The sequence below is a fragment of the Lissotriton vulgaris genome, chromosome 4_1, assembly GCF_964263255.1.
Source record: "Lissotriton vulgaris chromosome 4_1, aLisVul1.2, whole genome shotgun sequence".
Classification (NCBI taxonomy): Eukaryota; Metazoa; Chordata; class Amphibia; order Caudata; family Salamandridae; genus Lissotriton; species Lissotriton vulgaris.
This window is the reverse complement of record NC_141691.1, coordinates 901,868,981-901,894,492: the sequence shown is the minus strand read 5'-3', so window position 1 is coordinate 901,894,492 and position 25,512 is coordinate 901,868,981.

Below are 25,512 nucleotides of genomic sequence, written 5' to 3'. Positions count from 1 at the left end.
TCCCGTATTGTGTGTGGAGATTGTTCCCTCAGATGCGGGAGAACATTCACTATAGCAATAAAACAGAAGATAGTACAGCCACCCTATTAGTATTCGCATATTCTTTCTAAATTTTTAAAGTGGTCCTGGTTGATTCGTGCAAAAAGGCTTTCTCTTTCAATTTAATCTTAATTGTCATTGTGTATATTGGTTCTCAATTATGTCACTGTTTTTATTCCTTTTGATTCTAAAGGTGTTGTACATGTTGTAAATATTGTGACTATTTCATCTGCTGTACCGCTTTTAAGATATTGCATATATCGAAATAAAGCTAATCAATCAATCAATCAATCAGTATTCGCATATTCTTTCTATCATTCTCTTAATATCATATCTCTTTTAAACCTATTAGAACCCATCGTCTAATGTTGAGCCAAAATCCCGATAACATGTTGTGCCCAGAATCCTGCTCATACTTTACTTGTCGCTTGCCCATGAATGACCTGATATATGCAAGAAAAAAGCCCTTATAATTGTCCATGTCCTCACATATTGCGTAATCACTCGTACCTTGTACCTTGCCCCCCTCGATGTTCGAGGGACCATCATTATACTACAACCTACATCTCTTACTATCTAGGTGTCCCCGCTCAAAGGTGGTGTATATTGCGTAGTTCACTTACCGAGTTTATAGATATTACAAACTCAAACTGGTGTCCGGTAAGAAGGACGCCAAAGAACACAATCTGAAATAAAACAAAATACATATGGGAGGAGATGTTACCTTCAATGCCTCCGCCTCCCGATGCACACTATACTAGTAGATGTATGAGCAGCACAAAAGGAGAATGATACTGGCTTTAGGTACTTCTCTGCACCACATCAAGTGCATGCAAGTTGGAATATTTTTTTGGGTCACAGGAGCTTCTACAAGGATGCAAGACAAGCAAATATCCTAAAGTTATGTCTGATCATAACCCTTTGGTGATTGAAATAAATATTGGGCTACAATCCTCACAGACACAATGGACATTTAATAGGGCTCTATTAAGTGTAGAGGAGTATATACAGCAACTTGAGGAATGGATCCTCAGCTTTGTTGAAGAGAACCTAGGGAGCACTAATATAAGTATAGTGTGGGATATATTAAAAGCAGGGGTTAAAGGAGAAACATATAGGTATGGATGGGAGGCACAAAGGAAAGATAAAGCTTTGTTACAGGCCCTGTATGAGGGTTTAGGTAAGGCAGAAGCCGAATTGATAGAGATATTGTCTGAAGGGGCAGAACCGGAGGCAGCCCAATCAAAGATTATCATTGCTAGATCTGCCATTACTGAGATATCTCTCAAAAAATTAGCTGGCAAGTATACAGCTTGGCAGAGTAGGGTTTATGAGAATAGTGAGAGGGTGGGTCATTTACTAGCTGTACATACTAGGGAAAAAACTGTACAAATCCGGATCAGTGAAATTAGAGAACCTAATGCAGGTATGGTAAGTGAGCCTGATGCTGTCCTCACTGCATTTCAAAATATTTATCAAAGATTATATACTGAGGATATTCAGGTTGGGGACCAAGAAATCAAAGATTATCTAAGGGGGCTAATTTTTGATCAGGTATCTCCTGAGGAGAGAAATAGATTAGATGTGCCAATCACAATAGACAAATTAATAGAAGTTATAGATTCCATTGCATTAGGCAAAGCCATAGGAACCGATCTAATACCAGGGGAATTCTACAAAAAGCTCAAGACACAGATTATGGCAATCATGTTGGAGGTATTTCGGAGAGCACAATTAGATCTGCATGCCCCCGATTCCTGGAAAAACGCTAATATTATAGTCCTCCCTAAAAAAGGCAAATCCGCAAAGGAATTTGGAGCGTACCGGCCAATTACGTTGGTTAATAGCGATGTAAAAAACATTTCAAGCATTTTGGCAAATAGGCTAGCCGTAGTTATCAAGAAGCTAGTATCCCCTTTACAACATGGGTTTGTCCCGGGAAGGGGCACAACTGAACGAATTTGATGTATAATCACGCTCTTTGATTATACAAAGGTCTCAGGAGACCCTATAGCTGCAATACTACTTGATGCTGAAAAAGCATTCAATAGGGTCTCCTAGCCCTTTTTAGGGACAATTATGGAAACTAAAGGACTGGCCAAGGCTTTATTGGAGCCAACAGATGTATGTATCAGGACTTGCAGAACACGTAAGGGGTGCTCCTGCACCCGGCTATTATTTGAACTTCATATAGATCCTTTATTTAGAAAAATTGCAGAGAATACCAAGATACAGGCCATTCACTCTATAGGAGGAGATATCAATATTCTAGTATACGCAGATGATCTTCAAGATCATGAACACCATTCATTCCGGATCCCTGGAAGACCCCTGCCCACACCTCATCTTCAACAAAGCCAGCAGCATCATCGCACCCCTCCTCCGGAAAACCATCAACATCTCCTTCGAGACAGCGACCTTCTCGGAGAGATGAAAGCACGCAGAGATCAACCGTTACTAAAGAAACCCTTTCTCGCAGCTGGGGCGACAGAGGGATTAGGTGATGCTCTTTCAGGGGTGTTGGTTGTGCAGTAGGTAGCAATGTCTCATGAGCCGGTGTGCTTTCCTCCAGAATCCAGAAGGAGGTCATGAGGAGGAGGCAGAAGAGGAAGACAATAAAGAGGGCGATTGTCTTTGATTTGTGCAAATTGTCAGTCTTTGGGTTTCTATAGTGGGTATTTCCTGTTGCTTCCATCATCTTCTTATCTGGCGCTTCCATCATCTTCTTATCTGGCGCTTCCATCACCTTCAAGGGGCTCGGTAGCGGGCAGAACCACAGACTTCGTTTAGCTTCTCTCCCGGCAACCCTTGGTTGTGCTTAGGTCACCGTTCTGAGATTCAACTTAGTCCGTGGCCTACTTAGCCGAAGCTCCCTCCTTTCGACGCAGGAAATACCCTTCTCTGGATGGCACAGTGGGATCAGAGAATTTTGCAAGTTCGAGTGCCTCAGTATCAGGATAACAGTTCAATGTCGGTCGGTCTTTGTTCAGGAGCTCTTCTTGAGTGTTGACGCTTTCTGTCGTGGCCAAATTCGCAGAGACCTTCCGGCAATGATGTGCGTGCAGCCAGTGCTTCTTCCCCTCCACTCGAAGCGCCGTTCGTGTGGTGATCAGCACTTGCCAGGGGCCCGTCCACCGGGGTTCCAGACTCTTGGTTCGCTGGAAATTTCGTATTAACACGAAATCTCCCGGTTGGATGTCGTGGCCGGGGCCCCTGGAAGCATCGGGGATGGCCTGCTGCACCTGTTGATGAATGACAGACAACGTTTTAGTTAATTTGCACAAATAATCAGACAGTAGGACGTCCGGGACGTCATGAATGGAGGTCGGCTTGGGTGTGGTCCAGAGGTTCATCGGTCGCCCAAATACAACCTCGTAGGGGGTCAAATGATGCTTGGTGGGAGTGGAGCGCATCGATAGCAGGGCCAGAGGGAGAGCGTCTGGCCATTTAAGTCCGGTGGTTGCCACTATTTTTGACAATTTCAACTTCAATGTGGCATTATGGCGCTCCACCAGACCGGCGGATTGGGGGTGGAAGACCGCATGAAACCTTTGCTTCACCCCCAACCCCTTTAAGATTAATTGGATAACCTCAGCTATGAAGTGGGGGCCATTGTCGCTCCATAAAATTCGGCAAAGGCCATAGCGAGGGAAGAATTCTTTCAGTAGTACTTTGGCAGTAGTCATGGCAGTGTTGTCACGGGTTGGATAGGCCTCTACCCATTTGCTGAAGGCACATACAATGACTAGTACATACTTCAAGCCCTGGCACCTCTCTAGTTGGATGTAGTCCATCTGAAGGACCTCAAAGGGGTGATTGGGGGTCCCAAACCCTCCCCGGGGTACCACAGTTCCTTTCCCGGGGTTGTGTTGCAGACAGATAAGGCACTGTTGGACTAGGCGTCTGGCTGAGTCGGGGATTTTGTCGTTGTGCCAGACTTTGGAAATGAGTTCGATCATGGGTGCAGATCCTATGTGTGCGGGGGAATGAGCCATTGTCAGTATGGGGATCAGGTATGAGTCAGGTAGCAACCATTTGTCTGCATCTTTTGTTCGCCAGCAGCCCTCATCATCCTTCAGACCCACTCCCGCCCACTTAGTCAGTTCGTGAGGGGTGCTGGCCGACTGGATGTCCCTGATCATTTCCCTTGTGTCAGTCCATTTCTCTGCTTGTGACCTGGTCACATACATGCGTGTCACCGTCCTATTCTCAGCTGTGGTTCGTGCAGTGATGTCGGCCAGTGCATTCCCTTGCCCGACTAAGTCCGTCACCCTTTTGTGTGCCTGACATTTGATCACCGCTAATCGTTTGGGGAGGAGAACTGCATCAATCAGGGCGGAGCCTAGATCTCCGTGGAGGATAGGGGTGCCGTGGGACGTCAGGAATCCCCTCTCCCTCCACAAGAGTCCAAAATGGTGAACCACCCCAAAGGCATACTGGCTGTCTGTATATACGTTCGCGGTGGTCCCTGTGGCTATGAGGCATGCTCGTGTGAGGGCTATCAGTTCTGCCGCCTGGGCAGATCGTTGTGTGATGCAGGCTGCCTCAGCTACTGTTCGGGCTGTCGTTACTGCGTAGGCAGCGGAAGTGGTGCCATCTGGGAGTTTGATGCATGAGCCGTCTACCCATAGCTCTCCATCGGGGTCAGTGAAAGCAGTGTCTCGGAGGTCAATTCTACTCCTAGTTTGTTCGTCCGTGAGGGTCACACAGTCGTGTATGGGAGGAACGTCAGGGTCATTTTCAGGCAGGGGCAGTAATGTGTCAGGATTCAAAGTCGTGCATCTCTTTAGTGTGATGTGGGGTGCAAGCAGCGTCAGTTCATACCCTGTCAGTCGTGCGCTAGTCAAATGTTGAGTCTTGGTTTGGTTCAGAAGGGTGTCGACTGCATGGGGTACTAACACGGTGAGGGAGTTTGAAAGTACAATTCCCTCACTCTGACGGATAGAGACAGCAGCGGCAGCTACTGCTCGAAGGCAGGCAGGTAAAGCTCTGGCTACAGGATCAAGAGTGGCGGAGAAGTAGGCACAAGGGCGCTGCTTAGGACCAATTGACTGAGTTAGGACGGACAATGCACACCCCTCCCTTTCGTGAGTGAAGAGGGAGAAAGGTTTGGAGTAATCCGGAGTTCCTAGGACGGGTGCTGAGCAGAGCGCATCCCGTAATTCCTTAAAGGAGGCTTGGCACTCAGTGGTCCAAGGAAGCGGGAAGGGGACATCTTTGGTCAACAGGGCAAGTAGTGGTTTCACAATGAGGCTGTAATTAGGTAACCACTGTCTGCAAAAAGAAGTTAGGCCAACCAAAGAGCGGACTTGCTTTTGTGTTTTTGGGATGGGGGTGTCTAGGAAGGTTTGGATTCGGTCGGGTATAAGTTTCCTTCCTTCTTTGGACAGGAGATGGCCTAGGTATGTCACTTGTGGCTGGCAGAACTGTAATTTCTTTTTGGAAACTTTATGGCCATTCTCTGCAAGAAAGTGTAGGAGTTGGACAGAGGCTGTGGTTGCGAGGGGGGTGGTGTCTGCCGCCAAAAGGATATCATCAACATATTGGATCAACACCACTCCCTCTGGTAGCTGGAAGGCATCCAGCTGTCTTTTGAGGGCCTGGCTGTAAATGCTCGGGCTTTGAGTGTACCCCTGGGGAGCTCTACAGAATCGGTACGCGCAGGATTTTAAGGTGAAGCCGAAGAGGTAACGGCTGTCTGGATGGATGAGGATAGAGAAAAACGCATTCTTAAGGTCGATAACAGTGAAGGTGGTGGCAGTGGACGGGATGAGGGTCAGAATGGTGGTGATGTCCGAGACTACAGGGTATTGGGGTACAACCACTTTATTAATCTCTCGCAGGTCGATGATGAAGCGATACGCTTTCTCATCTCCTTCACCTTGTTTCTTAACAATAGGTAGGATTGGGCTGTTGCAGACGTTGCTAACCACTTCTTCAACCACTCCTGTATTTACCAGAGACTGAATGATCGCTACCAGTGCCTTCTCGCCCTCGGGGGATATCCGATATTGTGGGAGTTTCTGGAGCATAGCGTCCTGTTTTACAGTTATATGAATAGGGTCAATCATCATTCGTCCCACATCAGAGTCATTTTTGGCCCACAGGTACGGAGGCAGGGTGTCAATCAAGGACAGGTCAGTGTCAGTTATGGAGCACATGTGTTGTGCAGGGCAAGATTTGGGTGTGTCCGGATTGTCATACAGGATGACTCGGATTCCATCCGGGGAACATCTAATGGTGGCTCGAAAATGTTTCAGTAAGTCGATACCCATAATGGCGTCAGGGGAGTTGGAGGAGAGCAGAAATGTCGTGTCAGTGGTGTTGCTTTCTAGGTCGAAGGTGATAGGTGCGGACAGGGGGTTAGTGGAGGGCGTCCCATCGAAACCTATCGATGTAATGTGTGAGCCAGACAAGGGTGCCCTTGGAATCAGTCGTTTCGATAACACACTGCGTGTCGCTCCAGTGTCTACCAAAAATGGAGACTTTGTACCCAGGACCTTAGCGGTGACGTAAGGACCTTGCTGGTCAACACAGAGCTTGACTGGATCCCTCCCTTGCCCCTGGCAGTCCTATGCAAAGTCGGGGGTATTTTCACCTTCGGACAGCTGATATTGGTTCTGCCGAGGACGGTCAAATGTGTTCAATCTCCCTGATCTGTCATTGTTGGTGTCGTTAGTGTGCCCTCGTCCTGGTACTCTATTTCTCGGCCCTCCTGCCATATCCCTGGAGTCCCTATTTCTATTCATCTCTAGCAGAACCGGACACTGGGATTTCCAATGGCCGAACCCTTTGCAGAAGGCGCATTGGTCATTGCTAATGTCTCTACGTCCAGTGTGGGGTGTTGGGGTGTGATCTTTAGGAGGTAGATTTCTGGGGGTGGTCGATTGGTAGTTCCCTCTTTGGGGTTCCCGTCCTGCCGCTATACCTTGTATCTGGGTTATCATTACCCTTTCCTTTAAATCTTTCTTCTTTTTCTCGGACGCCCTATCATTCTCATTCTTTTGGTGCTCGTAATACTGAGCCATCTGGAGGATAGCTGTGGGTTTGGAGGCCCCCCAACTACTCTCACTCGTCTGCAGCTTTTGGGAGACCTCTTGTGATAGGCCCTTTACATAATTTTGCACAAACAGGTGTTGTCCGGTTGCGGTGGTCATGTCTTGGCCACTGTAGTCGGAGAACACTGTCTCGAATCGGGAGAAGTATTCTGACACATCTTCCTGGGGTTTCTGTCGACAGGCCGTGACTATCGACCAGTCTACCTTTCTTTCTGGGATCAGCGTCTTTAACTTCTGAACTAGTTTGTCTGGAAGTTCTAGTATGTCCTTTACTGGTTTCCTTCCTGGCTCTCGCTGTCTATCTAGTTTACCGAGTTGGTCCCAGGTATGTCCAAACAGATCCGTGTGGTCAGCCTTCCGGATTTGCTTCCACACGTCAGCTGGCAGGCATAACCCGAAGAACAAGTCAATGTCCGCTAAAGTCATTATCGTCGAACCCAAGGCTGTGCCTAATTTGGTATAAAATGCTGTCGGGTTCTTTCTTAAATCGGGCAGAGTTTGTTTAAAGGTTAGGATATCTTGTCGGTCCCATGGTTGGTAAACCCAATTGTACACAACTCTCCCTTTTGCATCTGCATCGTTAATATCATCGCTTGTTCCCTGGCCACGTGGTGGGATCCAATAAGGGGCCGCCTCTCTGATGGGCATCATAGTATTGGCTACTTCTACTGAGGTCGTTTCAGGGACTGTAACCTTGGTTTCTGGTTTTTGCTCCATGAGGTGGCGGAAGACCTCAAGCATCTGCATGAAGAGCTCCGTCGCCTCACATTCAGTCCCATCTCCAACATCAATCTTCCTATACAGCTTTGTTAGTTTAGCGGGGCCCTTACTCTGATACCTATCTTCATATGCGTTCAGGGTGTGGTAGCTGAATCGCAAAATGAAATGCCGTCTGTGGCTGTCGGCATGTGAATTATATATGCTCATTGTATATTCTTCGCTTTCCCTTCGTTCTACTAAGGTTTTTGCTATTTTGTCAATCCCATCCCGCTCATCTTTGCTCAACCTATTTGGTCTGGCTGGTGGTTGTTTGCTAGCCTCAGGGTCGTCCGACGATGTTGTTAATGCGGCTGGTGCGGAGGCCGCGAGGGCCGGTGCACTAGCGCTAAGATCGCTCTCGTTTGCACTTAGAGCCTGCGGGTGTTGTTGGCAGGGGGCATACGGTGGGGGCATGTAGATGATTGGGGGACCTAGTAGTAACTCATCGTTCGCCCGCTGTTTGGAGGGCAATTCAGGGTAGAGCGCAGAGGGGGTCCTAACAGGGCATTGACCTGTCGACCCTGATTCTTGGTTTTGTGTAGCTTTCTTTCTTTCTTTTATTTCTTCTTCTAGTTGCTTAGCGGCTAGGTGGGCTGCCTTTCGTAATTCTTTCCCTATTTTTGCTTCTTCTCTTTTCTTTCGTTGTTCCGTTTCTTTGCGCCACATGCCTATACTATCGAGCATAGTGGGCGTGGTCTTATTTTTCTGGAGCGCTATTTCCAATGTTTTTATTTTATTTTTATCAAAGGAACCTATCAGTGGCCACTGACTTTCAGGGTTCTTCTTTGTATATTTATGCCATAATTTAGTATAAGCTATAGCGACTAGTCCATGCTTAGTGAACATGTCCTTATTAGGGGTGCCCTCCAGTGGAGCTGGATGGTTCATCTCTAATAAGCGGTCCGGGCTGTACAGGCTACCAACCAGTGGGGAGAAGATAGGCATGACGGGTTACAACGGGGACAAAGGTCTGCACTACCTATCTTATCACGGCGGACAAAGACTAGACAGAATTTTCTATTCTATGTTGTTTGTAGGCCGTGAATACCTCAAAAGAATCAATACCGAACACTTAATGTACGGTCAATCAAACAATCAGTGGGGAGAATAAGTGGGTACGGAAAGTTTGCGTTACCCACCCTTTCTCTACCTGCAAAGAGAGACCTTGTTCTTCCCTGTTTGCAGACAAAGAATCTCCAGACAATAATCCCCGAACGATAGTTCGGGAAAACAGTGGGGGAGGAAGATAGGCACGACAGATTACAATGGGGACAAAAGTCTGCGTTACCTATCCTTCACTGCTTGCAAAGAGAGAGCCTGTTGTTTTCTCCGTTTGCAGACGGTGAATCTCCAGAGGGTTCAACAAAGCGTAATACTAGTATTATCCAAACAAAACAATTATTCCTCAGTTCGTCGTGTTTACACGGCCTTACCCGGACCGCATGGACGGTTTCCTGTCTTCTGAATCCAGCGCCTGATCGTCCTCTCTTCTTCGTGATGTCCGTGGCACTCCTGATGGTTCCCAGTCAGGACCGTAGATCACTCGAGAGAGGTCTGTTCGGAACTAGTGAAGGTCGGATGATCGGCTGTCAGACGAGGGTCTATCGGACACGAGCTCTTCCCGATCGTTGCAGTCGTTCACTCTGTCGTCGGGACCTCTCCCACTGGATCCACGTGTCGCTGATGGGCCCCACGCTTTGGGACGCCAATTGTGGAAAAAGGCAGGGCTGTGACCTTTTTCAAGATTTGCCCGGCGCTAACCGCCTTTGTACCATTCAAATTACCAAGCAATGAGGCAGGCGCCGGAGACCAGAAGGCAGGAAACAGAAGTTTATTCCGACGGAGCAGAACACATCAGATCGGACAACAAGGTATCGTCTCGAGGTGCTCTAACAGCCTCTCTGAGGCCTGGCCTCTTATACACCGGTTTATGGCATGTGACCTTTCTTTATTACAATCATAACATTGTGAAGCAAGGAAAAAGACATCCCCATAATCCTCGTGTCAATCCCACCCCCATATACCTTCACAATAGAGGTCCTCAACCTGCTGATAAGAGGAGGGGGTCATCACGCAGCTGAGTGTTTCGCCAAGTCTTAGGATGTGTGCGCCTGATCATATCCCAGGGGTGGGGAGGCCCTGATCAACAGTGTGTCCTTTGAAGAGGGGCGATTCCATACAATGAGGGGCAGTAAATGGTATCTCCCGGCTTAGGCAATGGCCTCGGACCCGTGTGGACAGTCGGACATGGGGTAAGAGGTCATCAAAGGGGTGGTATTCATGCTGCGTGGACAATCCAGCGCGGAAGGAAGGTTTATCAACAGAGGGGTATTCATGGGAGGAGAGGAGGTGCTGGTCAGGCGCTGGCGTTACTCCCAAGGACAGGGTCATGCAGAAGGGTTATGCTCATGAGGGGGAGGGAGGGAGAGCCAGGGTGCGCGGAGGATGTTTGCTGGGTCAGAGGGGCGCGCTGGCGATCGATCGTGGACAGGGGGGCCATGATACCTAAAATGGCTGCCGTGCACGTCGTACGTGGGTGACAAGCTGGCGCAGATGATGTTTAGATCGCAAACTAAAATTCCACAGCTGCTGCAGGCGTAGGTTTCTTTTTCCCAAAAAAGGAGTCGGTGGGCATACCAGTCTCCTTGGTAGGTGGTGCCACCTGCTTCTTCTGCCCCTTCTTACTGGCAGTCGCACTGGCAACTTTTTTCGCTGAGGCTCTACGGCCACCTTTCTTTGGGGCCATCTTTTTCAGATGTCAGAACAGCAGGCCGCAGTTGCACGAGTTGCAGAGGTGTCTTGTCTGTGGCCACATGTGACGTCACATAATGTTGTGCTGCACACACCACTGCAGGACTTCTTCCTGACACTGGTGTTTCTCTTGTGTACCTAAAAGCAATGGAAGCCAGAAGAACATCAGTTATACACCCCAAAAAGTCGAAAAACACACAAAAATCACCACAATCTAATGCCATCCATGCCCTCAAGGATGTTTAAATTCAAGACACCCCACAGAAAGACTAGGTCCATGCACCACTGAGTACCCCTGGGCATATTGGTGGAAAGCAAGGCAAACTAGGTGCAGGCCTGAGCACACTGCCTGGCTTCATAATGGCCACTTGACCCCCACCACATGACCAGGCCCTGCCTGTCCCAGGCCTCAAAATGGCCCCCACCCACATGGCCAGGCCCCAACATCACCCCAAAAAGTAAAAAAACACGCAAAAATCACCACAATCCCATGCCATCCATGCCCCCAATGATGTTTAAATTCAAGACACCCCACAGAAAGACTAGGCCCATGCACCACTGATTACCCCTGGGCATAATGGTTGAAAGCAAGGCAAACTGGGTGCAGGCCTGAGCACACTGCCTGGCTTCAAAATGGCCCCTTGACCCCCGCCACATGGCCAGGCCCTGCCTGTCCCAGGTCTCAAAATGGCCCCACCCACATGGCCAGACCCCAACAACACCCCAAAAAGTCGTAAAACACTCAACAATCTCCACAATCCAATGACATCCATGCCATCAATGATGTTTAAATTCAAGACACCCCACAGAAAGACTAGGACCATGTACCACTGAGTACCCCTGGGCATAATGGTTGAAAGCAAGGCAAACTAGGTCGAGGCCTGAGCACACTGCCTGGCTTCAAAATGGCCCCTTGACCCCCACCACATGGCCAGGCCCTGCCTGTCCCAGGCCTCAAAATGCCCCCCACCCACATGGCCAGGTCCCAACACCACCCCAAAAAGTTGAAAAACACACAAAAATCATCACAATCCAATGCCATCCATGCCTTCAATGATGTTTAAATTCAAGACACCACACAGAAAGACTAGGTCCATGCACCACTCACTACACCTGGGCCTACTGGCTAGTGAGGCTTTACAGGCACCCCAAAATAAAATAAAAAAATCAACATATAACGGTGAGCTAAAATTCCATGACATACATGAGAATTAAGTTAAAAATAAATCACAGAAACAGTTGTATCATGCACCCATGACTAACCCTGGGCCTACTGGATACTGTGGCTACCCATAATATATATTTTTTAAAGTTGTGAAAAAGTTTTAAAATTCTAGTTGCAGCCACTGCAATGCCCCAAACAAACAACACCAACGTACTTGTAAAATCTCAAATCCAAAAGTGATCCAAACTCCAAAGTCCAAAAAGTCCTCAAATACAAATATCCAGCAGCAGCCACAAAAAGTTATCCTTCCAGCTCCAGATCCAAATCAAAAGTGACCAGGACATGGACAAAGCACTGGGAGGAGTCTGCTGGACAGGAACAGGAAGTTGGAGATTCTGGGGCACTTCCTTCCTCCCACCACAACCCCCCCCCCCCGCCCCCAAAAAATGGACTCCTGCACCAAAAAGTGCAGCCAAATGTCAGTCTGAGGAGTTATTCTGATCAAAATCATCATTTTCACAAGGTTTATGCTTCCTGCGGTGGATTTCTGGTGCAGAAATGCAATTTTTGCAATTTCGGGAACGCGAGCTGTTGAAATCTCCCGCTGGAAGTCAGCTGTGCGCCGCATCTACGTGTTCGGCATTGTTTACTCCCGCAATGCGTGATCGCGGGCCTTTATGACGTACTCGCGTTGTCAAACTTTTGCTGTGCAAGATGGCGAGCCGCGATAACGTAATTGCGTTCGAAAAACTCTAGCGCGATTACGCAGCAAGATCGAAAATGGCGCAGCACACGCAAACCGGAAGAAAAACAACTCGGCGGACTCAGAATCACGGTAAGTCAACGTCGCGCGTGCGATATTGTATTTTTCAAGCGCGACCAAGCAAAATAATTCGCAGCTAGCAATTTTGTGAATTTTTGGGCAAATTCGGGCGATTTGCGGATCGCGAAATCGTCAAAAATCCGCAAATTCACCCGCGAAACGGATTTTACGCCCATTGAGCGAGAAAATGACAGCTGTAAATACGGCTACTATGCTTTCAACTTATCCATATCTACTCCAACCGATTATTGGGTTTAAACTGCTGCAGGACGAAAAGCTGATGAGGCTGCTGACGATCGGAGCTCTGACACCTCAAGCATTGAGGACTTTTCTCTCGGTGGCAACCGGTGCTAAACTCGAAGTGCTCCGGAGGTCCAGGGAAGCTCACCGATACTTTGTTACTGTGGAAAGACTGCCAGCGATCAGAGCGATAGAGGCTGAGCGTTACATTGTAGCTGCTAAGACAGGGCTAATGGGTTGTGAACAGTGCAACATGCTGGCAAAAGTAAAATCCTTGGGTAAAGACACCGGTGCTGCCTTAGGAGCCAAAGGGATCCCTGACTTGGCGTGCGTCCACTGAAGGGAAAGAGCTGAATCCGAACCTGAACCTGAGCAATATTCAAGACATGGATCTGAATAAGGACGGAACTAACAATGAGAAACATGCAAGGGAACAGCGCTCCAGTGAGAGGGTTACTAGACCAAAACAGCAAACTGTTCCTGGAATGTTCGGCGGCCAGGGGTCTGCAAACACCTTGGGGGGAAAAACAAGCAAAGGTAAAGGCAACTTTCTTTTAAAAGCAAATACGGACAGCTCTAGAAAAGTGGTCCCAACAAGAGGGGTACTAAATAATATTTCTCAGAGCACAGGAGAGACTTCCCCAGAGGCTGTAGAGTTGGATAAATCTGTCACTAGATCTGCCACTTTACCGGTTAAAAACCACAAAAAATATTACGCAGGGCACAGAGGAGGAGATGCCAAGAACTGAGAGTATTGCACAACAAGAGATTATGGATACTGCTAATATCATGCTAGCTACAGGTGAAATCCCCCACACACAGGCCTTAAAGGGGAAACATGAGTCCAGTATTCAGGTAGATGGCAAATTTCCAGGGACTCCAGATTACGATAAGTTTTATTCTATGACAGACGAATCTGACCCGTCCAATAACAGCAAGAAGGATGGAACAGAAGATGATCTTACTGGGGGGGATAGTGGCAGTCCTCCCACTAAATTTGACACACAAAAACGCTTACCTGTTCATACCAAGAAGAAGAGTTCAAGAGGGTCAGACAAAGATAAGGGCTTTACCTCAGACTACAGTCAGTCAAGCCAGCTAAAATGGGATTACTCCGCCACCCATTTTGAGAGGGAAATTGAGGATGAGATTAGAGCTCAAGCAAAAGTTCCCTAAAGTTCAATAATGACTGAAGATACCACAGAGCCTCGAATATCACACCCATCTATGGAGTTAATATACTCAACACTGAAGCAAATGCAGACTGAGGCCCGCCATGAACATAAGAGGGCCCTTCTGTCTACCAAAAAATTACAAGGAGCTGTGCGCAAAGGTAATAAAGCTTGAATAGAAATTTCAGAACACACTGCTGCATTGGAAGAATGAATCGTACAACTCGAGGCCAGCGCAGAAATATCTGGCCAACAAACATCCACTAATGAAAGTAGAATGACTGATGTACTTTGGAAGCTGGAGGACTTTGAAAATAATCAACGTTGTAACAACCTCTGGTTACTTGCATTCGCAGAAAAAGCTGAAGGTGACAATATTTGTGGCTTCATTCTGAGGTTACTTAAGGAAGCAATCCCAAACTGGCTAATTGGAACTGGGAGTCTGAGTTACAGAGGGTGCATCGATTCTCCCTGATGCTCAAAAAGAGGCCCGGGCAAGATGAGAGCCATCCTTATATTTTTTGGTAACTTTCTTCGCCGACAATCCATATTTGAGAAAGTCAGGCCCAATGCACAGAGGGTGGGAGGTGGGCACTCCTTCTTTGTCCGGCCTGACTTTTGCCACACAACGGTGGAGAGGAGAAGGAGACTTCATTTGCTAATCGCACCATTTCAGAAACTGGGTTGTAAAGTCTTTTTATTGAACCATGCTAGACTTAAGGTTATTTGTAAAGGTACAACAAGAGTATTCTTGTCAGAGATTCAAGCCCATGAGTTCCTGGAGGAACTCTCCAAGAAATAAGCTATGATAGAGGGATAGAAAATGGTAACAAATAATTATTTGATATGCCTTTTTTTCTCTCTCTCTATGCTTTGTCTTTTTCTCTTCACCTATGGTCTTTTAGTAGGAAGCGGCTAGGGGCCACAACAACATGCAGGAGGCCTCACAAGGGTCTTTGCCTTTTTGAAGGGGATGGGGGCAGAGGGGGTATGGTAGAAACCAAGGGGAAGAAGGGAGGAATTTTTGCACTGGGATGCACATTTGGTATATGAGTTGGGTATTTATTGTATTGCACTGCTACTTGTTTTGGAATTGTTGTATTTTTTTCAATGAGGAAGCTTAGACTTTCCTCTATTAATATATGCCGACTGAATGACCCCCTAAAGAGAAGGGGAATTAGTCTTGATGTTCAATTTTTGAAGCGGTACAAAAGGGGCTGGTGATGAACGGAGCATCTGAACCAATCAAACACTCACACCCAGTCAACAGATCTGGGTTTAAGCCATCACCGTTCTTTAGCCCACTCTGCCACCCCAGTTCAGACAAAGTCATATGCAAATCAGTCTGACCCTGTGCCTCATGGGAACAGTCCAACCCGATCTGCCAAGCCATGCCTTCCCTGGACCGGAAACAAGCTTTCTAGGACCGGTTTCTGGCATTCCAGCCGTCTTCAGCCAGGCTTGCTTGAATCCAGTGGCAAAGTGAGCAAGGGACTCACGTCTGAGCATACCCTGCCAACTTATGGCGAACAAAGCAGTACAAAAGGGGGTGGTGATGGACGGAGCATCTAAACCAATAAAACACTCACACCCAGTCAAAAGATCTGGGTTTAGGCACAGGGTCAGACTGATTTGCATATGGCCATGTCTGAACTGGGGTGGCAGAGTGGGCTAAAGAACTTTGATGGATTAAACCCAGATCTGTTGACTGGGTGTGAGTGTTTGATTGGTTCAGATGCTCCGTCCATCACCACCCCCTTTTGTACCATTCAATTTTTGAAGGCAGACATTTTATGTCTTCAAGAGACATATATTGAAGGATGCAGAAAAGGAGTTCTAGAGATGTCTGGCTATCAAGTTATTGCCAGTACTACACAGGTAACTCGGACACGCGGGGTGGCGATACTGAAACGGAAGGGAATGGGAAGTTTTCCGCGCTCATCTGTAGATAAAAAGACTAGATGGGTAAATATGCAATGCTGCCTTAATAACAAGATGCTTAGTCTCTGCTCAGCATATGGCTCAGTGTTGGATGATCCTGGACTATTTGATTGGTTGAATATCGAGCTTGTTGGGTTGCCTCTCCCTCTGATTTTATGTGGAGATATGAATCTTAACATGAACTGTCGGGTTTCCATCCATAGAGGAGTGATGTACCGAGGTTGTAAACCCAAACTTTTTAAATCACTGTCACAACTTAAATCTCTGCATGGGCTAGTAGATGTATGTTTACCACAAAAGAGGGGCGAGGGTCAAGTCAGTTTATACTCTAACACCCCAGACCCCCAAGAAACTCAAATATACGCACATAGGGGGTGTATAAAGTGGGTAACACACACAAAATGTACAAACAGAGAGAGCCCCATTTAGGCAAATCACTCTATTTGAAAAAACTGCCCTCACTCACATACCAAGGTATGTGACATGCTTCATTAGCGGGCCAGCTTACAATACACCCTGGTGTATCCCCACACAGGGTGGAGCATTAGGGAGGGGAAAAAATAATAAATTTCTCTTAACAAGACATACAATCAGGACAAAAGGACCTAGACGACATGTAACATGAAAATTGGTGAAAGTTGTGCAAACACCAAGTGATCACAACCGAAAAGTGCGACGTAAAGTGCAGTATGAAGAGTGATTAAAACTGATTAAAGGTGTCAACCAGAACACAACCTTTATTAGACTTTTCTTGACACCCCTATCAGGATTAAAAGATGAAAGAGGATGGGAAAAAGCCTCAAAGAGATAATTAGGAACCTCAAGGCTTCCCTCCTACCACTGCCAGAGTCAACATGTTTCGACCGCTCTGTGTGTGCCTTTAAGGTCACTCCGGTCTTCTTCAGGACCGTCGCATTCAGTGCCACTCTGGGTTCCTCCGTACTTCCGATAATGGTACCCCAAGGGTGAGGTAGGTCTAATAGATCCGTACCTCTCCCGTATTGTGTGTGGAGATTGTTCCCTCAGATGCGGGAGAACATTCACTATAGCAATAAAACAGAAGATAGTACAGCCACCCTATTAGTATTCGCATATTCTTTCTAAATTTTTAAAGTGGTCCTGGTTGATTCGTGCAAAAAGGCTTTCTCTTTCAATTTAATCTTAATTGTCATTGTGTATATTGGTTCTCAATTATGTCACTGTTTTTATTCCTTTTGATTCTAAAGGTGTTGTACATGTTGTAAATATTGTGACTATTTCATCTGCTGTACCGCTTTTAAGATATTGCATATATCGAAATAAAGCTAATCAATCAATCAATCAATCAGTATTCACATATTCTTTCTATCATTCTCTTAATATCATATCTCTTTTAAACCTATTAGAACCCATCGTCTAATGTTGAGCCAAAATCCCGATAACATGTTGTGCCCAGAATCCTGCTCATACTTTACTTGTCGCTTGCTCATGAATGACCTGATATATGCAAGAAAAAAGCCCTTATAATTGTCCATGTCCTCACATATTGCGTAATCACTCGTACCTTGTACCTTGCCCCCCTCGATGTTCGAGGGACCATCATTATACTACAACCTACATCTCTTACTATCTAGGTGTCCCCGCTCAAAGGTGGTGTATATTGCGTAGTTCACTTACCGAGTTTATAGATATTACAAACTCAAACTGGTGTCCGGTAAGAAGGACGCCAAAGAACACAATCTGAAATAAAACAAAATACATATGGGAGGAGATGTTACCTTCAATGCCTCCGCCTCCCGATGCACACTATACTAGTAGATGTATGAGCAGCACAAAAGGAGAATGATACTGGCTTTAGGTACTTCTCTGCACCACATCAAGTGCATGCAAGTTGGAATATTTTTTTGGGTCACAGGAGCTTCTACAAGGATGCAAGACAAGCAAATATCCTAAAGTTATGTCTGATCATAACCCTTTGGTGATTGAAATAAATATTGGGCTACAATCCTCACAGACACAATGGACATTTAATAGGGCTCTATTAAGTGTAGAGGAGTATATACAGCAACTTGAGGAATGGATCCTCAGCTTTGTTGAAGAGAACCTAGGGAGCACTAATATAAGTATAGTGTGGGATATATTAAAAGCAGGGGTTAAAGGAGAAACATATAGGTATGGATGGGAGGCACAAAGGAAAGATAAAGCTTTGTTACAGGCCCTGTATGAGGGTTTAGGTAAGGCAGAAGCCGAATTGATAGAGATATTGTCTGAAGGGGCAGAACCGGAGGCAGCCCAATCAAAGATTATCATTGCTAGATCTGCCATTACTGAGATATCTCTCAAAAAATTAGCTGGCAAGTATACAGCTTGGCAGAGTAGGGTTTATGAGAATAGTGAGAGGGTGGGTCATTTACTAGCTGTACATACTAGGGAAAAAACTGTACAAATCCGGATCAGTGAAATTAGAGAACCTAATGCAGGTATGGTAAGTGAGCCTGATGCTGTCCTCACTGCATTTCAAAATATTTATCAAAGATTATATACTGAGGATATTCAGGTTGGGGACCAAGAAATCAAAGATTATCTAAGGGGGCTAATTTTTGATCAGGTATCTCCTGAGGAGAGAAATAGATTAGATGTGCCAATCACAATAGACAAATTAATAGAAGTTATAGATTCCATTGCATTAGGCAAAGCCATAGGAACCGATCTAATACCAGGGGAATTCTACAAAAAGCTCAAGACACAGATTATGGCAATCATGTTGGAGGTATTTCGGAGAGCACAATTAGATCTGCATGCCCCCGATTCCTGGAAAAACGCTAATATTATAGTCCTCCCTAAAAAAGGCAAATCCGCAAAGGAATTTGGAGCGTACCGGCCAATTACGTTGGTTAATAGCGATGTAAAAAACATTTCAAGCATTTTGGCAAATAGGCTAGCCGTAGTTATCAAGAAGCTAGTATCCCCTTTACAACATGGGTTTGTCCCGGGAAGGGGCACAACTGAACGAATTTGATGTATAATCACGCTCTTTGATTATACAAAGGTCTCAGGAGACCCTATAGCTGCAATACTACTTGATGCTGAAAAAGCATTCAATAGGGTCTCCTAGCCCTTTTTAGGGACAATTATGGAAACTAAAGGACTGGCCAAGGCTTTATTGGAGCCAACAGATGTATGTATCAGGACTTGCAGAACACGTAAGGGGTGCTCCTGCACCCGGCTATTATTTGCACTTCATATAGATCCTTTATTTAGAAAAATTGCAGAGAATACCAAGATACAGGCCATTCACTCTATAGGAGGAGATATCAATATTCTAGTATACGCAGATGATCTTCAAGATCATGAACACCATTCATTCCGGATCCCTGGAAGACCCCTGCCCACACCTCATCTTCAACAAAGCCAGCAGCATCATCGCACCCCTCCTCCGGAAAACCATCAACATCTCCTTCGAGACAGCGACCTTCTCGGAGAGATGAAAGCACGCAGAGATCAACCGTTACTAAAGAAACCCAAGGTAGACCCCAAGGACCTCAAAAACTTCCGGCCCATCTCCCTGCTCCCGTTCCCGGTGAAGGTCATCAAAAAGGCCGTCAACAAACAACTGACCAGCTTCCTCGAACAGAACAACATCCTGGATCCGTTCCAGTCCGGTTTCCGTAGCAACCACAGCACCGAAACTGCCCTCATCACCACCACTGACAGCAGGATCCTGCTTGACAACGGAGAAACCTCGGCCCTCATCCTCCTAGACCGGTCAGCCGCATTCGACACAGTCTGCCACGGCACACTAAGAGCACGCCTCCACGACGCCAGAATCCAAGAGAAGGCCCTGGACTGGACCACCTCCTTCTTCTCCAGGAGAACCCAGAGCGTCCTCCTCCCCCTTCTGCTCTGAAGCCACCGAGATCATCTGCGACATACCCCAAGGTTCATCCCTCAGCCCAACGCTGTTCAACGTCTACATGGCACCACTCGCCCACGTCGCCCGAAAGCACGACCTCAACATTATCTCCTACGCCGACGACACCTAGCTGATCCTCTTGCTCACCAACGTTCCCCCACACCGCCAAAACCAACCTCCACTAAGGAATGAAGGCCATCGTCGACTGGATGAGGAACAGCCATCTGAAGCTGAACTTGGACAAGCCGGAGGTCCTCATTCTCAGTTCCACCCCCACGGCCTGGGACGACTCCTGGTGGCCGACGGCACAAGGAGCACCCCCTACACCCAACAACCATGCACAAAACCTGGGGGTCATCCTCGACTTCACACTCTCCATGACAAAGCAGGTCAACGTTGTCTCCTCCTCCTGCTTCAACACTCTTTGCATGCTTCGCAGTATCTTCAAGTGGATCCCCACCGAAACTAGGAGAGTCACCCAGGCCCTCTTCAGCAGCAGACTGGACTATGGCAATGCACTCTACGCAAGAGCCCCGGCCAAACTCCTGAAACGACTCCAACCCATTCCGTTATATGAATTGTCATTTTAAAAATAATAATTTTTATGAATTGTGAAAAACTTTTTCTATTTTAACATGTATAGTATTCGACTGTCAATGTTTAATGTGTGTTTTAGAAAGTATTTTTATTTGTAGTATTTATTGTAATAGGGTTAGGAGGATGCTTTTATGACAAATGTCGAATAAAGCTTTGAAATTTGAATTTGACTCCTACGCATCGAGAATGCCTCCACACGCCTGATCCTCGACATCCCCCACTGCAGCCACATCACACCCCACCTGAAAGACCTGCAGCGGCTCCCCATCAACAAGAGGAAACCTTCAAGCTCCTCACCCACACACACACAAAGCACTCCATCACACCAGACCAGCATACCTCAACAGCCGACTCGGCCTCTACACCCCCACCTGCCAGTTCTGCTCCGCAGACCACGCCCTCACAACCGCACTGCTTCCGAATAGTGACCGCCGGCGGCAGATCATTCTCACACCTTGCCGCCAAGAAGTGGAACACCCTCTCCATCCACCTATGGCAGACCGAAGACCTCCTAACCTTCAGGAGACTCCACAAGACCTGGTTCTTCGAACAGTAGCAGCATCCCCACCTCCAGCGCCTTGAGACACTCACGGTATGTAGTGCGCTTTACAAATTCTATGATTGATTGATTGATTGATTTATCTTGCTATAATTAAAGCTAACCCACTAGAGGCCATTAACAAGGTAGAAAGGAGAGCAAAAATACTTTGTGTAGGAGAGTAGGGTCTGCTATCCTATGGTCACCCCAAATTTTTGCTTTTTGCTTCACTGGTTTCTGACTTAATGTGGCTGTGGGCCTGCTAATCAGACCCACAGCCTGCTGTTCTCTCTCTAAATTGATGCCAATGCACTTTAGGTGCATTACGAATTGGAACTGGTTCACCTTATGAGCCCCTGTAATAGTGCACCCTAGGTGCCCAGGGCATAGGTGTATCCAAGGCCTACCAGGGGCTGCAGCACGTATTGTGCCACCCCTGGCCTGGCCCCCATCTTTGACACAACTGGCTGATCACTCAGCTGGGGTAAGTCGGTGTAACCACCTCTTACTTAGGTACAGTATGTCTGTGCCTAACCCTAAACTGGACACATATGTTCCTATCAGCCACTCCTAGGGAAGGCCTCATCAATCCTGGAGGCAGAGTGCTTGGAAATATGTGAGATGGTGCTCTGGCATGAGCTGAGCCTGTCTGCAGCTGTCGGGAACAACTCCCTAAGCTGTTCCGGGATATTGCCATACCATATACTCTTAAGTGCATTATAATCCTCGCGGTTAAATGCTATCTTTGGTTTGGCTTTATCAAAACATGTCGAGTAAGGTGTCATACGAATTGGAATACTATCCCCTCGCCAATTCTGGCGACGGGGATAGCATTCCACCCTTCTAGAGGGACACGACATGTGTGTAGCCTTAACCCCGGTTACAGTTAAACAGAGCCTCAGCTTCACAAAATGGACGCTGCCACCACAGACACAAGTCTGGCCTCCTGCTGCTGACCGAAACTCGGCAGATGGTGGCCTGGACAAAGGGTTTCCTGCCTTGGGAGGTGCGAGCACCACCCCAGACAGGATTTTGTGTATTAGGTAGGACAGGGCTGAAAAGAATCAGACATGCCCGGGGCACACAAGGTGTCCCCGTGCATAGGCCAGTCCAAACCGGTTCTGGGGCCTTCCAGCCCCAGTCCTGGCGCGCAGCTGGACAAAGGAAAGGGGGTGTAACCACCCCCCTTCCTGGTTCCTCCCAGAGGAGGGACCTAGTAGGTGATCCACCCCCAGTTTGGGAATAACAGGGGGAGCAGTGCCATTGCACAGCAGATCATCCCGAAATCAACTTAAAACTAAGAAGAAGACTGGACTTCGACATTCTGCTGCACAGAAGACTGAAGAAGAATCTCCCTTGTGGCCAAGGAGTGACCACCCTGTGAACACAGGTACCAACCAGCGACTCGACGTCTGCTTTGCCGCCGCCTCCCGCCGGAGACCGAGCCCAGAGCCCGACAAGAACCAGACTCCCAGACCTCTCAGAGCCCGATCCACAGTCCCTGCGAAGAAGGGACCCGTGGAGGCACCGAGTGACGTGGGACCGGACCTCTTGGAAGACACTCGAAAAGCTGACTGCGCAGCTTCTGAGGCATCCTCGATGTTGTGCTTTGGGGATTGAGAACCCCCACCACCGAGCAGCCCTTGCACCGAAGATCAGCCCCCCAGCATCTCCACGATCTGCGTGGGGCCCTTTTGCACTGTGCCACTCGACGCGCCATCCCGGCCACTAGCCACGTGGTCAGCGGCCATCTTGGCGACGAACCCGAAGATTTAAACAGCAGGTCTGGTTGCTCCAGACCTACCCAAGCTCCTGTGAAAAGGAGCACCCGCTCTGACCTTGCTGGTCCGAGTGAACAGCATCTTTCAACTTCTGCGTGGCTTGCATTTGCCAAGGCCTGTTTGCTCCGATCAGGTCGCCGACACCGCCAACAGCGAGAAGCCTACGTGGGACAGCTCGTGACCGACTCCTGGACGTCCTCGACCCCGGGTATCCACGTGGCTGCAGAAAGAAGCTACCCGACAACGCCTGTTTGCACCCGACATCGCCTGGTTCCAATCTGGTTCCACGGTAGTCACTGGCTAGTGACTTTGAACACTGTCCCCTCTGCTTTCAGGTCTTCAACTCTTCTGATCCACCCTTGGATCCACCGGAACTCTTCTCATCGAGCCGCCTGCAGCATCTTCAGCTCCAAGCACCATCGACCAGCGTGACGAAACCCGACACATCTTCGACCCTGTGCACCCGCTTCCTGTGGGTGAGGTAACTCAGCTCCGCCGGTGCTCCTGCACTGGTACACATCCCAAGGGCCTGTGTTTTAAGTTTCAGCTCCGTAGGTCACTCGGAAGGTTCCTAACTTTCTAACTTTGTGCTTTTTACGCACCATAGACTTTGTATTGAGAAGTGCGTGCACTTTGAACACTGCACCCGAGTCCCGTGGGCCTTTCCCGACTTAGTTAACTCCAGTCTCGAATAGCTCCAGCGATTCCCAAGGCCCTAGGCCTCTTCACTTTCCTCTAGGTATCTCTTATACCACTTTCTTAGTATATGGTTTAGGTGGCCCCTAGGGCTCATCCATATTGTGCAACTTTTGTGTATTTTAAACTGTCTTGTGATTTTACGCTTGTGCTTCTGTGCTCATAAAGAGTCCAGGGGATTTTAATAGTTAATAAATCAATATATATTTTCAATATATATCTGTGTGGTGTCCCTTTCATTTGGTATTCAAGGGGGTTGTGTATGGTATAACAGCTGGCTTCACATGCCTTTCAGAGTTTAGCCTAAGACTGCTTTGTCCACGTTACCACTAGGATAACTGGTCTACAAGGTTGAATTACAACCATCATCATAAGGGTTGCTTGGCATGGTACAAAGTGATCACTAGAATTAGTGAGCATTATATACCAGGCCAACTTCTCACATTGGTGAGCAGCGGATTGGGATCTGAGCTTGCTGTTGTTTTACCATTACAATCTTTGAGATTATCATTTGAAAGATCATACAGGTACCTGCTAGGTACATATAAAACAAGACTAGTATACATAAGTTCTACTGAACTTAGTTGTTGTAGAGCAAAGGGAGTAGCACACCCTAGCTACAACTACTAGATAGGTTTAGTAGGTAAACACCAGTGTAGGTAGATTGCAACACATCCACCCACACTAGAGCAATGTCTGGAGCAGAGGGGTCCAGTGGACTTACTCCTGTTGAGAGTGACCCTCCAAGGGCACCATCCAAATTTGCTATTTTTTCCTTTAAGGAATTAAGACAGCTTTGTGTCTTAAGGGGTCTGAAGACAGGGCCTTCCCCTACTACAGACCACCTAAGAGAGCTCTTGGACCAGTCTGAGACTCTAAAGCCCTCTAAGGCAAACCCCACAGGGGATGCTGAAGGAGGCCATCCTTCAGAGGATGACACTGTAGACACCCCTACCCCTATCATCCTAGTAGATGAGGAAGCCTCCACCACTGGAGCTCCTCAAGTAGATGTAGAGGAAGAGGAAGAAGAAGAGGAGGAGGAGGTGGAAAGCAGTGAGTCAGATGATGACAGAGATAGTCAGGTGCTGGTCAGTAGACTGAACCAGGCTAACTTAAGTCAACTTGGGAATGAATCAGGTAACAACCCATTCAGACCCCCAGGTGGACTTAACCAGGGCCATAGGAGGAGAAGGCATCACTCAGGTGAATCCAATACCTCCCATGTCTCTAGAGGCTCTCATGGTCACTCCAGAAAGGAGATGACTAGCCCTCAGAGAAGGGAACATGAGGCCAAGATGAGAGAGGCTGAGCTTAGGATCCAGAGGCAAGAGTTAGAGGTTGCCCTGGCTAAGGAGAAACTTGCTAGAGCAAGACAGCCTAGAGAGAGTGGGGTAATAGAACCCACTGGTGGCAGCAATATCCACAAGGATAAAGACAGGTCTTTTGATAATAGAAACCTGAGTAAGATTGTGCCCCCCTACAAAGCTGGGGATGATATCCATAAATGGATTACTGCAATGGAGAGAGCCTGCAGAGTACAGCAGATCCCTCAGGAGCAGTGGGCAGCAATCTTGTGGCTCTCCTTTGAAGGTAGAGGCCGAGACAGACTCCTCACAGTTAGTGATGGGGATTCTAGAAACTACCTGGTCCTGAAGAGTGCTCTGATTGATGGGTTAGGCTTAACCACTGAACAGTACAGGTTAATGTTCAGAGATACCCAGAAGACACAGACTCAGGACTGGTCTGAATTTGTTGAGTGTGCCACTAAGGCTCTGGAGGGATGGTTGCTGGGAAGCAAGGTTACAGACTATGAAGGATTGTACAATTTGCTGATGAGAGAACAAATTTTAAATAATTGTCAGAAACAGCAGTTGCATCAACATTTGGTTGACTCAGATTTGACCTCTCCCCAAGAATTGGGAAAGAGGGCAGATAAATGGGTAAGAACCAGAGTTAAGCAAAAGAACCAGAACCAGGGTGGTGACCAGAAGAAAACAGACCAGAAGGGTGGGGAGCAGAAAGCTAAAGACCAGAAGTCTTCAACAGGGCCCCAAACTGAG